Genomic DNA, 14,447 nt, shown 5'->3' with positions numbered 1-14,447 from the left:
GTAACATCATCCCGCTCCGACTGTACCAGATATTCCCAGAGAAACATCATTGCTCTCCGAATATACCAAATATTCCCAGAGTAACATTATCCTGCTCCGACTGTACCATATATTCCCAAAGTAACATCATCCCGCTCCGACTGTACCAGATATTTCCAGAGTAACATTATCCCACTCCGACTGTACCAGATATTCCCAGAGTAACATTATCCCGCTCCGACTGTACCAGAAATTCCCAGAGTAACATTATCCCACTCCGACTGTACCAGATATTCCCAGAGTAACATTATCCCGCTCCGACTGTACCAGATATTCCCAGAGTAACATCATCCCGCTCCGAATATACCAGATATTCCCAGAGTAACATTATCCCGCTCCGACTGTACCAGATATTCCCAGAGTAACATCATCCCGCTCCGAATATACCAGATATTCCCAGAGTAACATTATCCCGCTCCGACTGTACCAGATATTCCCAGAGTAACATCACCCCGCTCCGAATATACCAGATATTCCCAGAGTAACATTATCCCGCTCCGACTATACCAGATATTCCCAGAGTAACATCATCCCGCTCCGACTGTACCAGATATTCCCAGAGAAACATCATTGCTCTCCGAATATACCAAATATTCCCAGAGTAACATTATCCTGCTCCGACTGTACCATATATTCCCAAAGTAACATCATCCCGCTCCGACTGTACCAGATATTTCCAGAGTAACATTATCCCACTCCGACTGTACCAGATATTCCCAGAGTAACATTATCCCGCTCCGACTGTACCAGAAATTCCCAGAGTAACATTATCCCACTCCGACTGTACCAGATATTCCCAGAGTAACATTATCCCGCTCCGACTGTACCAGAAATTCCCAGAGTAACATCATCCCGCTCCGACTGTACCAGATATTTCCAGAATAACATTATCCTGCTCCGACTGTACCAGATATTCCCAGAGTAACATCATCCCGCTCCGAATATACCAGATATTCCCAGAGTAACATTATCCCGCTCCGACTGTACCAGATATTCCCAGAGTAACATCACCCCGCTCCGAATATACCAGATATTCCCAGAGTAACATTATCCCACTCCGACTATACCAGATATTCCCAGAGTAACATCATCCCGCTCCGACTGTACCAGATATTTCCAGAATAACATTATCCTGCTCCGACTGTACCAGATATTCCCAGAGTAACATCATCCCGCTCCGACTGTACCAGATATTCCCAGAGTAACATCATCCCGCTCCGACTGTACCAGATATTCCCAGAGTAACATTATCCCACTCCGACTGTACCAGATATTTCCAGAGTAACATTATCCCACTCCGACTGTACCAGATATTCCCAGAGTAACATTATCCCGCTACGACTGTACCAGATATTCCCAGAGTAACATCACCCCGCTCCGAATATACCAGATATTCCCAGAGTAACATTATCCCGCTCCGACTATACCAGATATTCCCAGAGTAACATCATCCCGCTCCGACTGTACCAGATATTCCCAGAGAAACATCATTGCTCTCCGAATATACCAAATATTCCCAGAGTAACATTATCCTGCTCCGACTGTACCATATATTCCCAAAGTAACATCATCCCGCTCCGACTGTACCAGATATTTCCAGAGTAACATTATCCCACTCCGACTGTACCAGATATTCCCAGAGTAACATTATCCCGCTCCGACTGTACCAGAAATTCCCAGAGTAACATTATCCCACTCCGACTGTACCAGATATTCCCAGAGTAACATTATCCCGCTCCGACTGTACCAGATATTCCCAGAGTAACATCATCCCGCTCCGAATATACCAGATATTCCCAGAGTAACATTATCCCGCTCCGACTGTACCAGATATTCCCAGAGTAACATCACCCCGCTCCGAATATACCAGATATTCCCAGAGTAACATTATCCCGCTCCGACTATACCAGATATTCCCAGAGTAACATCATCCCGCTCCGAGTATACCAGATATTCCCAGAGTAACATTATCCCGCTCCGACTATACCAGATATTCCCAGAGTAACATCATCCCGCTCCGACTGTACCAGATATTCCCAGAGAAACATCATTGCTCTCCGAATATACCAAATATTCCCAGAGTAACATTATCCTGCTCCGACTGTACCATATATTCCCAAAGTAACATCATCCCGCTCCGACTGTACCAGATATTTCCAGAGTAACATTATCCCACTCCGACTGTACCAGATATTCCCAGAGTAACATTATCCCGCTCCGACTGTACCAGATATTTCCAGAGTAACATTATCCCACTCCGACTGTACCAGATATTCCCAGAGTAACATTATCCCGCTACGACTGTACCAGATATTCCCAGAGTAACATCACCCCGCTCCGAATATACCATATATTCCCAGAGTAACATTATCCCGCTCCGACTATACCAGATATTCCCAGAGTAACATCATCCCGCTCCGACTGTACCAGATATTCCCAGAGAAACATCATTGCTCTCCGAATATACCAAATATTCCCAGAGTAACATTATCCTGCTCCGACTGTACCATATATTCCCAAAGTAACATCATCCCGCTCCGACTGTACCAGATATTTCCAGAGTAACATTATCCCACTCCGACTGTACCAGATATTCCCAGAGTAACATTATCCCGCTCCGACTGTACCAGATATTTCCAGAGTAACATTATCCCACTCCGACTGTACCAGATATTCCCAGAGTAACATTATCCCGCTACGACTGTACCAGATATTCCCAGAGTAACATCACCCCGCTCCGAATATACCAGATATTCCCAGAGTAACATTATCCCGCTCCGACTATACCAGATATTCCCAGAGTAACATCATCCCGCTCCGACTGTACCAGATATTCCCAGAGAAACATCATTGCTCTCCGAATATACCAAATATTCCCAGAGTAACATTATCCTGCTCCGACTGTACCATATATTCCCAAAGTAACATCATCCCGCTCCGACTGTACCAGATATTTCCAGAGTAACATTATCCCACTCCGACTGTACCAGATATTCCCAGAGTAACATTATCCCGCTCCGACTGTACCAGAAATTCCCAGAGTAACATTATCCCACTCCGACTGTACCAGATATTCCCAGAGTAACATTATCCCGCTCCGACTGTACCAGATATTCCCAGAGTAACATCATCCCGCTCCGAATATACCAGATATTCCCAGAGTAACATTATCCCGCTCCGACTGTACCAGATATTCCCAGAGTAACATCATCCCGCTCCGAATATACCAGATATTCCCAGAGTAACATTATCCCGCTCCAACTGTACCAGATATTCCCAGAGTAACATCACCCCGCTCCGAATATACCAGATATTCCCAGAGTAACATTATCCCGCTCCGACTATACCAGATATTCCCAGAGTAACATCATCCCGCTCCGACTGTACCAGATATTCCCAGAGAAACATCATTGCTCTCCGAATATACCAAATATTCCCAGAGTAACATTATCCTGCTCCGACTGTACCATATATTCCCAAAGTAACATCATCCCGCTCCGACTGTACCAGATATTTCCAGAGTAACATTATCCCACTCCGACTGTACCAGATATTCCCAGAGTAACATTATCCCGCTCCGACTGTACCAGAAATTCCCACAGTAACATTATCCCACTCCGACTGTACCAGATATTCCCAGAGTAACATTATCCCGCTCCGACTGTACCAGAAATTCCCAGAGTAACATCATCCCGCTCCGACTGTACCAGATATTTCCAGAATAACATTATCCTGCTCCGACTGTACCAGATATTCCCAGAGTAACATCATCCCGCTCCGAATATACCAGATATTCCCAGAGTAACATTATCCCGCTCCGACTGTACCAGATATTCCCAGAGTAACATCACCCCGCTCCGAATATACCAGATATTCCCAGAGTAACATTATCCCACTCCGACTATACCAGATATTCCCAGAGTAACATCATCCCGCTCCGACTGTACCAGATATTTCCAGAATAACATTATCCTGCTCCGACTGTACCAGATATTCCCAGAGTAACATCATCCCGCTCCGACTGTACCAGATATTCCCAGAGTAACATCATCCCGCTCCGACTGTACCAGATATTCCCAGAGTAACATTATCCCGCTCCCACTGTACCAGATATTCCCAGAGTAACATCACCCCGCTCCGAATATACCAGATATTCCCAGAGTAACATTATCCTGCTCCGACTGTAACAGATATTTCCAGAGTAACATTATCCCGCTCCGACTGTACCAGATATTTCCAGAGTAACATTATCCCGCTCTGACTGTACCAGATATTCCCAGAGTAACATCATCCCGCTCTGACTATATGAGATAGTCCCAGAGTAACATCGTCCCGCTTCGACTGTACCAGATATTCCCAGAGTAACATCATTACTCTCCGAATATACCAGAAATTCCCAGAGTAACATTATCCCGCTCCGACTGTACCAGAAATTCCCAGAGTAACATCATCCCGCTCCGACTGTACCAGATATTCGCAGAGTAACATCATCCCGCTCCGACTCTACCAGATATTCCCAGAGTAACATTATCCCGCTCCGACTGTACCAGAAATTCCCAGAGTAACATCATCCCGCTCCGACTGTACCAGAAATTCCCAGAGTAACATCATCCCGCTCCGACTGTACCAGATATTCCCAGAGTAACATTATCCCGCTCCGACTGTACCAGAAATTCCCAGAGTAACATCATCCCGCTCCGACTGTACCAGATATTCGCAGAGTAACATCATCCCGCTCCGACTCTACCAGATATTCCCAGAGTAACATTATCCCGCTTCGATTGTACCAGGTATTCCCAGAGTAACATCATCCCGCTCCGACTGTACCAGATATTCCCAGAGTAACATCATCCCGCTCCGACTAAATGAGATATTACCAGAAAATGTGAGAGAAAATGGTTAACCGGGGAAGGATGCTTTGAAACCGAGCACCTTCATGCTAACGGCATACGGGGGAAACTGAGTTTCAACAGCTCGGAAGAACTCAGATCAGAGGGAGACAAAAAGGAAAAGATGTGAACTGTATCGTCTACGTTACTGAAGCAGACGTTCCTGCTACCCTGGCGTTGAGCAGGTGCAAAGGGCTGTGATTTACCTCAGTAAGAAACCATGTGATAGAAGATCGAGGTGGACTGATCCATCACCCATTGAATTAACATCACCGAAACAGAGTCAAATTAGTGATGAGCCTGGCAACGATGAAGAGGTACAGATGCTCCCTCAGCAAGTGATCCAGGTTAGGTTTAATAAGATACAGCAAACGCAACTGGCAACACGGCATTATTGGTCTATCAGAGCCAACAGTTCACTAGAAGATGGTCATCTGCTAGCCGGGATCTATAATAGTCATATCCAGCCCAATTCAGGAAGAATTTTTCCTGAAGATACGTGAAGGCCATATGGGAATGGAGACGTGTAAACTCCCCGTGTCTGCGTAGGTTTCCTGCCACAAGTCCCAAAAGACGTGCTTGTTAGGTGAATTGGACATTCTGAATTCGCCCTGCGTACCCAATCTGCCGTGTGATCGGCATCTACAAAGATAACAAACGCACCGTTCCTTCTTGTGATGTCTGCGAGAAGTGTCATGATACACCTCGGTCTGGCCAAAGGAACACTTGGCTCGGTTGAGGCGCAGGCCGTTTTGCCGTATGCGGGCAAAAACGCATTGGAGACGATATGTGTGGTCCTGTGGTGTGGTGGACCAGATGATGACGTCGTCCACATATACACGCACCCCTTCGATGCCTTCCATCACCTGCTCCATGATCCTATGAAAGACCTTGGATGCCGAGATGATGCCAAATGGCATCTGGTTGTAGCAGAACCTGCCGAAAGGGGTGTTGAAGGTGCATAGCTTTCGGCTGGAGGGATTGAGTTGGATCTGCCAAAACCCCTTAGAAGCATCCAGCTTCGTAAATATTTTCGCCTGGGCCATTTCACTGGTGATCTCCTCCCGTTTGGGTATGGGATAATGTTCCCTCATGATATTATAATTGAGGTCTTTGGGGTCTATACAGATGCGGAGCTCGCCGGAGGGCTTCTTGACACACACCATGGAGCTGACCCACGGCTTGGGCTCCGTGACCCTGGATAGGACCCCTTGGTCCTGGAGATCCTGCAGCTGCTTGTTGAGGCGGTCTTTAATAGGCGCACGAACCCTGCGAGGTGCGTGAATGACCTGGATGGGGTCCGGTTTGAGGCAAATTCGGTAGGTGTATGGCAGTGTTCCCATGCCCTCGAATGCCTCCTGGTTGTGGGCGAGGAGCGATTGGAGCTGTGCGTTGAACTCTGCATCCGGGAAGTCAGATGTGCCGTCTGGAGAGAGAGAGTGGACTCATTGCACGAGGTGGAGAGCCTTGCATGCCTGTGCGCCCAGCAGGGAGTCCTTTGATGAGCCGACTATCTCGAATGAGAGTGTGGCCGTGTGTGTGTTGTGTGCCACCTGGAGCTGGCAGGATCCCATAGCCGGGATAACCTTCCCGTTGTAGTCGACCATCCTGCACCGGGACGGCTGGATTCGTGGTCTGACCTTCATGGCGTAGAAGGCGGGCCATGCTATGAGGTTGGCGGAGAATTCAGAATGTCCCAATTACCTAACGTCTTTTGGGACTTGTGGGAGGAAACCGGAGCACCCGGAGGAAACCCACGCAGACACGGGGGGAACGTGCAGACTCCGCACAGACAGTGACCCGAGCCGGGAAACGAACCCGGGTCCCTAGCAATGGTGCTGACCAGTGTGCTTTGATTTGTGGCGTCTGCTTTGCGTTTAGCAATGGGATAACGGCCATGCAATCTTTCATTTGTGCGCTAAATATCGGCCGGGATATGGGTTGGGGGGGGCTCTCTTGCTCACCTCTGCAATAACGGACATGGTCGGTGGGGGGGAAGGGTGGGGGGAGGGGGGGGGGGTTGGGGAGATCTATCACGGTCCACTTGAGAGGGCCGAGTGAACATTTTGTTTTGAAAGGCGGCACCGGCGAGAGGGACCAATCAACACACACAACACCTCAGCCAATCACCAGTGAGAGCACACGCACTATAAAGACAGGGGGCATCAGAGTTCCCATTCATTGGAGTAGCAGCTAGCTAGGAGGACAGAGCTCACAGCCTGCAACACAGACATTCACCATGTGCTGAGTGCATCGACTGGTTTAGGACAAGGCAAAGGTCTTTAGTTAAAGCTAGTATCGTATTCACCCACAGTCTGAGTATGTTTAAACAGTTAATGGATTCAGTAAAATAGTGTTGCACTATTTCAAGTGTTGGTGACCTGTATGTGATCCAGAACACCCAACACATCATGATACCAGGAGTGGTGGGACATTAGCACTTCTTAGACCTACCTGCAAGTGATCTGCCTTCCGCCAGCATTCCGTCATCCTGCAATATGGACAACATCAGCCCGCCGCCGCCGCTCCGCATCGCCGGCAACCTCGGGGCCAACTGGAAGATTTTCAAACAGCGCTTCCAGCTCTTCCTCGAAACCACAGACAGGGAGGGCGCCTCGAATACCTCTTCTCCTCTCCACGGCCGGGGACCATCCCATCCACATTTTCAACTCTCTCACCTTTGCGGATGATGAAGATAAAACAAAGTTCAAGACGGTCCTCCTCAAGTTTGACACTCACTGCAGCGTAGAGGTGAATGAAAGTTTTGAGCGTCACATGGTCCAGCAGCGTTTGCAGGGTAAGGATGAACCTTTCCAATCCTTTCTCACGCACCTCCGCATCCTTGCGCAGTCTTGCAGCTACGGGCCCACCTCCGACTCCATGATACGCGACCAGATCATTTTCGGTGTTCAGTCGGACCCCCTATGTCAGCAGCTCCTCAAAGTAAAGCAACTCACCCTAGCGACCTCCATTGAGACCTGTGTCTTACATGAAAACGCCACGAGTCGGTACTCCCATATACAAGCGGCTGAAACGGTGCAGCACAGCCCCCATGTGGCAGAACGGGTCCAAGTGATTGAGCACCTCCAGGGCCTCAACCTAGATGAGGGCGGCCATTTCGCACGTTTTTCGCGGACTCACGCGCTTGTGCGTACCAAACGAGGGGACGGCGACATGGAGGAACGTAATGCGCAGGCGTGCACCACGCACGACCGCACCGCGCATGCGCAGTGGCGCAGCGAACGTGCTGACGTCACGACGTGTGGCAACTGTGGCTCCGCCCATTTAAGGCGGCAATGCCCTGCAAAATCTCGATGATGTTGCAGACTTGGCCACTATGCTGCCTTCTGCCGAGCAGCTCAGCCTGCCACTTCATTTCGCTTCAGCCAGCCTCGCAGGAATGTTCGGGCAATTCAACCTATGCTCACCGAGTCCGATTCCGACCACCCACACAGCAGTGACACCGAGGACCCGAAGGCGCCTTTTCAAGTCAGTGTCGGAACAAAAAACAGGCTGTACCCGAAGCAAAGACACCAGCCGCTGTCGGTATACAGCATCGATCCAGACGATGAGTGGTGTGCCACCCTGACGGTCAACCGGTCCCAAATACGGTTCCGCCTGGACACTGGTGCCTCCGCCAATCTCATGGCGGGGTCTGACTTTCAAAGCCTTCGTGTCAAACCAGCCATCCTTCCATTGGCCTGCCAGCTATTGGATTATAATGGCAATGCCATTGCTGCCAGCGGCTCGTGCCAACTTGAAGTGACGCACAGCTTACGCAAAGCCATCCTTCCTTTTGAGATCGTGGGCTCCTCGAAAGACTCCCTGCTTGGCGCACAGGCATGCAAGCTGTTGAACCTAGTTCAGAGAGTGCACTCTCTCTCTCCTGATGACACGTCTGCCTTCAGGGCGCAACTCAAAGCCATCATCGACCAGCACCGCGACGTCTTTGAAGGCATGGGCACGCTCCCATATAATTACAAGATCCTACTCAAACAGAACGCCACGCCTGTGGTGCATGCACCTCGCAGGGTTCCAGCACCCCTTAAGGACCGCCTCAAGCAGCAGCTGCAGGACCTCCAAGACCAAGGAGTGATCTCCAGAGTTACGGAACCAACCGACTGGGTCAGTTCCATGGTGTGCGTAAAAAAGCCTTCCGGCGAGCTCAGAATCTGCATTGATCCCAAGGATCTGAATCGCAACATAATGAGGGAGCATTACCCAATCCCCAAGCGCAAAGAGATCACATGCCAGATGGCTCGCGCCAAGCTCTTCACCAAACTCGACGCCTCGAAAGGATTCTGGCTCGACAAATCCAGCTCGACAAATCCAGCAGGAAACTATATATCTTTAACACCCCTTTTGGCAGATATTTTTACAACAGGATGCCGTTTGGGATCATATCGGCGTCAGAAGTGTTCCACAGGATCATGGAACAAATGATGGAAGGCATTGAAGGTGTTCGCATCTATGTTGACGACATAATCATTTGGTCCACCACCCCGCAGGAGCATGTCAGTCGCCTCCAGCGCGTGTTCAAACGCATACGGGAGCAGGGCCTCCGCCTCAACAGGGCCAAATGCTCATTTGGTTAGACGGAACTCAAGTTCCTAGGGGACCACATCTCCCAGTTGGGTGTGCGGCCAGATGCGGACAAGGTGCCTGCTTTCACAGCCATGAAAATGCCAGAGGACAAGAAGGCGGTCCTCCGATTTCTGGGCATGGTCAACTTTTTAGGGAAGTTCATCCCGAACCTCGCCTCTCATACCATGGCTCTCAGGAACCTGGTCAGGAAGACGACAGACTTCCAATGGCTCCCTGCCCATGAGCGCGAATGGAGGGAACTCAAATCAAAACTTACCACGGCCCCGGTCTTAGCTTTCTTTGATCCAGCAAAAGAGACCAAAATTTCGACCGATGCCAGCCAATCCGGCATTGGGGCAGTGCTCCTGCAACGCGATGAGGCCTCATCATGGGCTCCCGTTGCATATGCATCATGCGCCATGACCCCCACGAAACAGCGCTACGTGCAGATAGAAAAGGATTGCCTGGGCCTTCTGACCGGTGTCGTCAAGTTTCACGATTATGTGTACGGTCAATATAATACAGAAAGACTTGAACGACATGACGCCTCGCCTCCAGCGTATTCTTCTCAAGCTCCGGCGATACGACTTCCAGCTGGTAAACACCCCAGGCAAAGAACTCATCATTGCCGACGCTCTCTCCAGGGCAGCCAACACCCCGTGTGACCCAGCGGTATTCGTCTGCCAGGTTGACACCCATGTGGCCTTCGTGGCCTCCAATCTACCTGCCACGGATGAACGCCTCGTCCAAATTCGCCGTGAGACGGCGGCTGACCCTTTGCTACAGTGTGTCATGCGCCACCTAACAGACGGGTGGCTCAAGGGCCAATGCCCGCAGTTCTATAACATCAGAGATGATCTGGCGGTAGTAGATGGTGTTCTGAAACTGGACCGCATTGTCATCCCGCATAGCATGCACCAGCTCGTCCTGGAACAGCTACACGAGGGCCATCTTGGTGTGGCGAGGTGCTGCTGACGGGCCCAAGAGACAGTGTACTGGCCCGGCATCAATGACGACAGAGCCAACACAGTGCTCAACTGCCCCACTTGTCAGCGCTTCCAGCCGGCCCAACTACGTGAGACCCTACAGCCCCATGAGTTGATCACATCCCCTTGGACCAAGGTGGGCATCGACCTGTTCCACGCGCTGGGCAGGGACTATGTTCCTATTGTAGACTACTTTTCAAACTACCCGGAGGTGGTACGTTTACACAACATCACATCGTCTGCAGTCATCCGTGCCTGTAAAGACACCTTTGCTCGACACGGCATACCACTCACTGTGATGTCGGACAATGGCCCCTGCTTCGAAAGCCAGGAATGGTCCAACTTTGCCAGGAGGTACAACTTTGTGCATGTGACATCCAGTCCCCTGTACCTCCAATCCAACGGCAAAGCGGAGAAGGGCATCCACATAGTCAAACGGCTCCTCTGCAAGGCTGCCGATGCTGGGTCTGATTTCTACCTCGCCTTGCTGGCCTATCGCTCGGCCCCACTGTCCACTGGCCTGTCGCCAGCCCAGCTGCTCATGGGTCGCACCCTGAGGACGACGGTGCCGTCCATTCACGTTCCAGACCTCGACCACGTTCCGGTCCTTCAATGAATGCAACTGTCTCATGCACAGCACAAGGCGGCTCATGACTCCCGTGAAGCTGATCTCCCTGCTCCGGCTCCAGATGACAACGTCTGCATCCATCTTCCGGATGGTGGCTGGTCTGCAACCGCTGTGGTTCTTCGGCAGGTGGCCCCCCCGCTCGTTCCTGGTTCGCCAACTGATGGCTCCATTCTGCGCCGCAATCGACGTGCCCTTCATCTCGTCCCGCGCTCGCTACGTGATCCTCCGCCAGTGCCACGCCCTCCTGTTGCCCCTGACCTGGACTATGCAGAGATCCCGGTCACTCTGCATCCTCCTCACTCTGACGCAGTCCAGCCCGCTCCTCAGCCGGCGGCTCCCGACCCACCCTTGAGGCGGTCAACCAGAATTTGTCGCCCACCTCAGAGAATTAATTTATGAACTTTGTGGACTTATGGACTTTCTGATTTGTTCTGTTCTTCCATTTAATCGTTCAAGTGGTTTGTATATAGTGTTCATCTCGTTATTCTTGTTTTTCTGCACAAGGCACCTTCCCATGTAAATAGCTTAGCTTTTATGTACATAGTCCTGTAAATATTTCGCACACACGTAGTCAGGAACATTCACCACACACTATTTATTGCCACAGAGCTCACAGCCTGCAACACAGACATTCACCATGTGCTGAGTGCATCGACTGGTTAGGACAAGTCAAAGGTCTTTAGTTAAAGCTAGTATCGTATTAACCCACAGTCTGAGTATGTTTAAACAGTTAAATGATTCAATAAAATAGTGTTGCACTATTTCAAGTGTTGGTGACCTGTATGTGATCCAGAACACCCAACACATCAACCCAGAGCCGGGATTGAACCTGGGACCTCGGCGCCGTGAGGCAGCAGGGCTAACCCACTGCGCCACCGTGCTGCCCGAGGAATCTGTAAATTGAGATATCAGTGAGGTCTCAAAGGGTTAACCGGGCCTCCCACCTCTGGGGTGAGGGACCTTCAGCTGCAAGCTGTGTGCCTGAGGCATCGTCTGTCACCTGGGCCTCAGGGGAGCATCAAGCAACACTGATCTATTCCCTTCCCCCACCCCTCCTCTTCTACAGGGCTTTCTTTCAACCTCTCCCTCTCTCCTCCCTCTCTCCCTCTCTCTCTCTCTCTACCTTGCTGTCCTGTTTATCCGGGAGATTTTTTCCTCATGCTTTGGCCATCCAGTGTGCCCCGCACTCAGGGACCGGACGGGTGATTCCCGGGCGAGGATTTAAGAGCTGACAGCGCCTTGGCAGAGCACGTGCCGGGGTGAGGGGGGTCGTCGAGATTCTGCCGGAGGAAGAGCGGGAGTGTGTGAGTGACAGAGAAAAGGAAGGAACGAGGAGAGGGAAGAAGAAAAGAGAGAAAAAGAAAGGTGAAAGAGGGAGATGGAAAGGAAAGGTAATGAATAGCGAAGATGAGAGCAAGAACTGAGAGAGAGAGAGAGCGATTAGGAGAGACACTTTGTGAAAATTGTGAACCCGCTGAACTTGATGCAATTTAATCACATTTTAATTATTTTTATTCCTCTTTTAATTGAGGCTGCGGGTCGATAGCTCGTTGCTGGGGTCAGACGGATTTGGCCATGAATTCCCAGTCTGATCACAAGTTCAAGGGCAGAGGAAGGAGTCAGGGACACTTTCTGAGGCATATTGAAAAGGGTCACTCACTCACTCACACTCACTCACACTCACTCACACTCACTCACACTCACTCACACTCTCTCATTCCTATACCCACAACACACTCTCACACACACTTACTCACACACACTCCCTCATTCCTATACTCACAACACACACTCACTCTCACACACACTCACACTCTCTCATTCCTACACCCACAACACACACTCACTCACTCACTCACACACACTCTCTCATTCCTATACCCACAACACACACTCACTCACACACACACTCGCTCTCAATCCTATAGCCACTACACACACTCACTCTCACACACACTCACTCTCTCACACACACACTCTCTCATTCCTGTACCCACAACACACGCACACTCACTCTCATACACACAAACTCACTCTCTCACACACACACACCCACACTCTCTCATTCCAAACCCACAACACACACTCACTCTCACTCACTCTCACACACACCCACACACTCTCTCACACACACACTCTCTCACACACACACTCTCTCACACACACACTCTCTCACACACACACTCTCTCACACACACACTCTCTCACACACACACTCTCTCACACACACACTCTCTCACACACAGACTCTCACACACAGACTCTCACACACACAGACTCTCACACACACAGACTCTCACACACACAGACTCTCTCACACACAGACTCTCGCACACACAGACTCTCACACACACAGACTCTCACACACACAGACTCTCACACACACAGACTCTCACACTCGCCCACTCATTCACACACCCACACTCTCTCATTCCAATACCCACAACACACACTCACTCTCATACACACACTCACACTCTCTCATCCCTATATGCACAACACACACACACTCACTCACACACACACACTCACTCTCACACACACACACACTCACTCTCACACACACACTCACTCACACTCTCTCATTCCTATACCCACAACACACTCACTCTCACACACACTCACTCTCACACACTCACACTCTCTCATTCCAATACCCACAACACACACTCATTCACACACACACTCTCTCATTCCTATACGCACAGCACACACACACTCACTCTCACACACACACTCACTCACACACACTTTCTCATTCCTATACCCACAACACACACTCACTCTCACACACACTCACTCACTCTCACACACACACTCTCTCATTCCTATACCCACAACACACACACACTTACTCACTCTCACACACACACACTCTCATTCCTAAACCCACAACACACACACTCTCTCTCTCACACACACACACACTCTCTCAAAGAACAAAGAAACGTACAGCACAGGAACAGGCCCTTCGGCCCTCCAAGCCCGTGCCGACCATACTGCCCGACTAAACTACAATCTTCTACACTTCCTGGGTCCGTATCCCTCTATTCCCATCCTAGTCATGTATTTGTCAAGATGCCCCTTAAACGTCACTATCGTCCCTGCTTCCACCGCCTCCTCCGGCAGCGAGTTCCAGGCACCCACTACCCTCTGTGTTGTGGGTATAGGAATGAGAGAGAATGTGTGTGTGTGTGTGTGTGTGAGAGAGAGTGTGTGTGTGAGAGCGCATTCTCTCACTCCAGGCACTCTCATTCCTATACCAACACACACTCACACTCACACTCACACTCACACTCACACTCACACTCACACACTCTC

The 14,447-nt window shown here is 50.2% G+C and overlaps 1 protein-coding gene across 2 annotated transcripts in view; it reads right to left on the bottom strand.

The window, feature by feature from the left end:
• LOC140403940 (serine/threonine-protein kinase BRSK2-like) overlaps positions 1 to 14,447 on the bottom strand; it is a 498,437-nt gene that overhangs the window by 101,937 nt on the left and 382,053 nt on the right. The window lies entirely within an intron of this gene.

Source organism: Scyliorhinus torazame, chromosome 29 (assembly GCF_047496885.1).
Source record: "Scyliorhinus torazame isolate Kashiwa2021f chromosome 29, sScyTor2.1, whole genome shotgun sequence".
Lineage (NCBI taxonomy): Eukaryota > Metazoa > Chordata > Chondrichthyes > Carcharhiniformes > Scyliorhinidae > Scyliorhinus > Scyliorhinus torazame.
The sequence above is the reverse complement of the archived record's forward strand: the minus strand, read 5'-3'. Positions and strand labels throughout refer to the sequence as shown.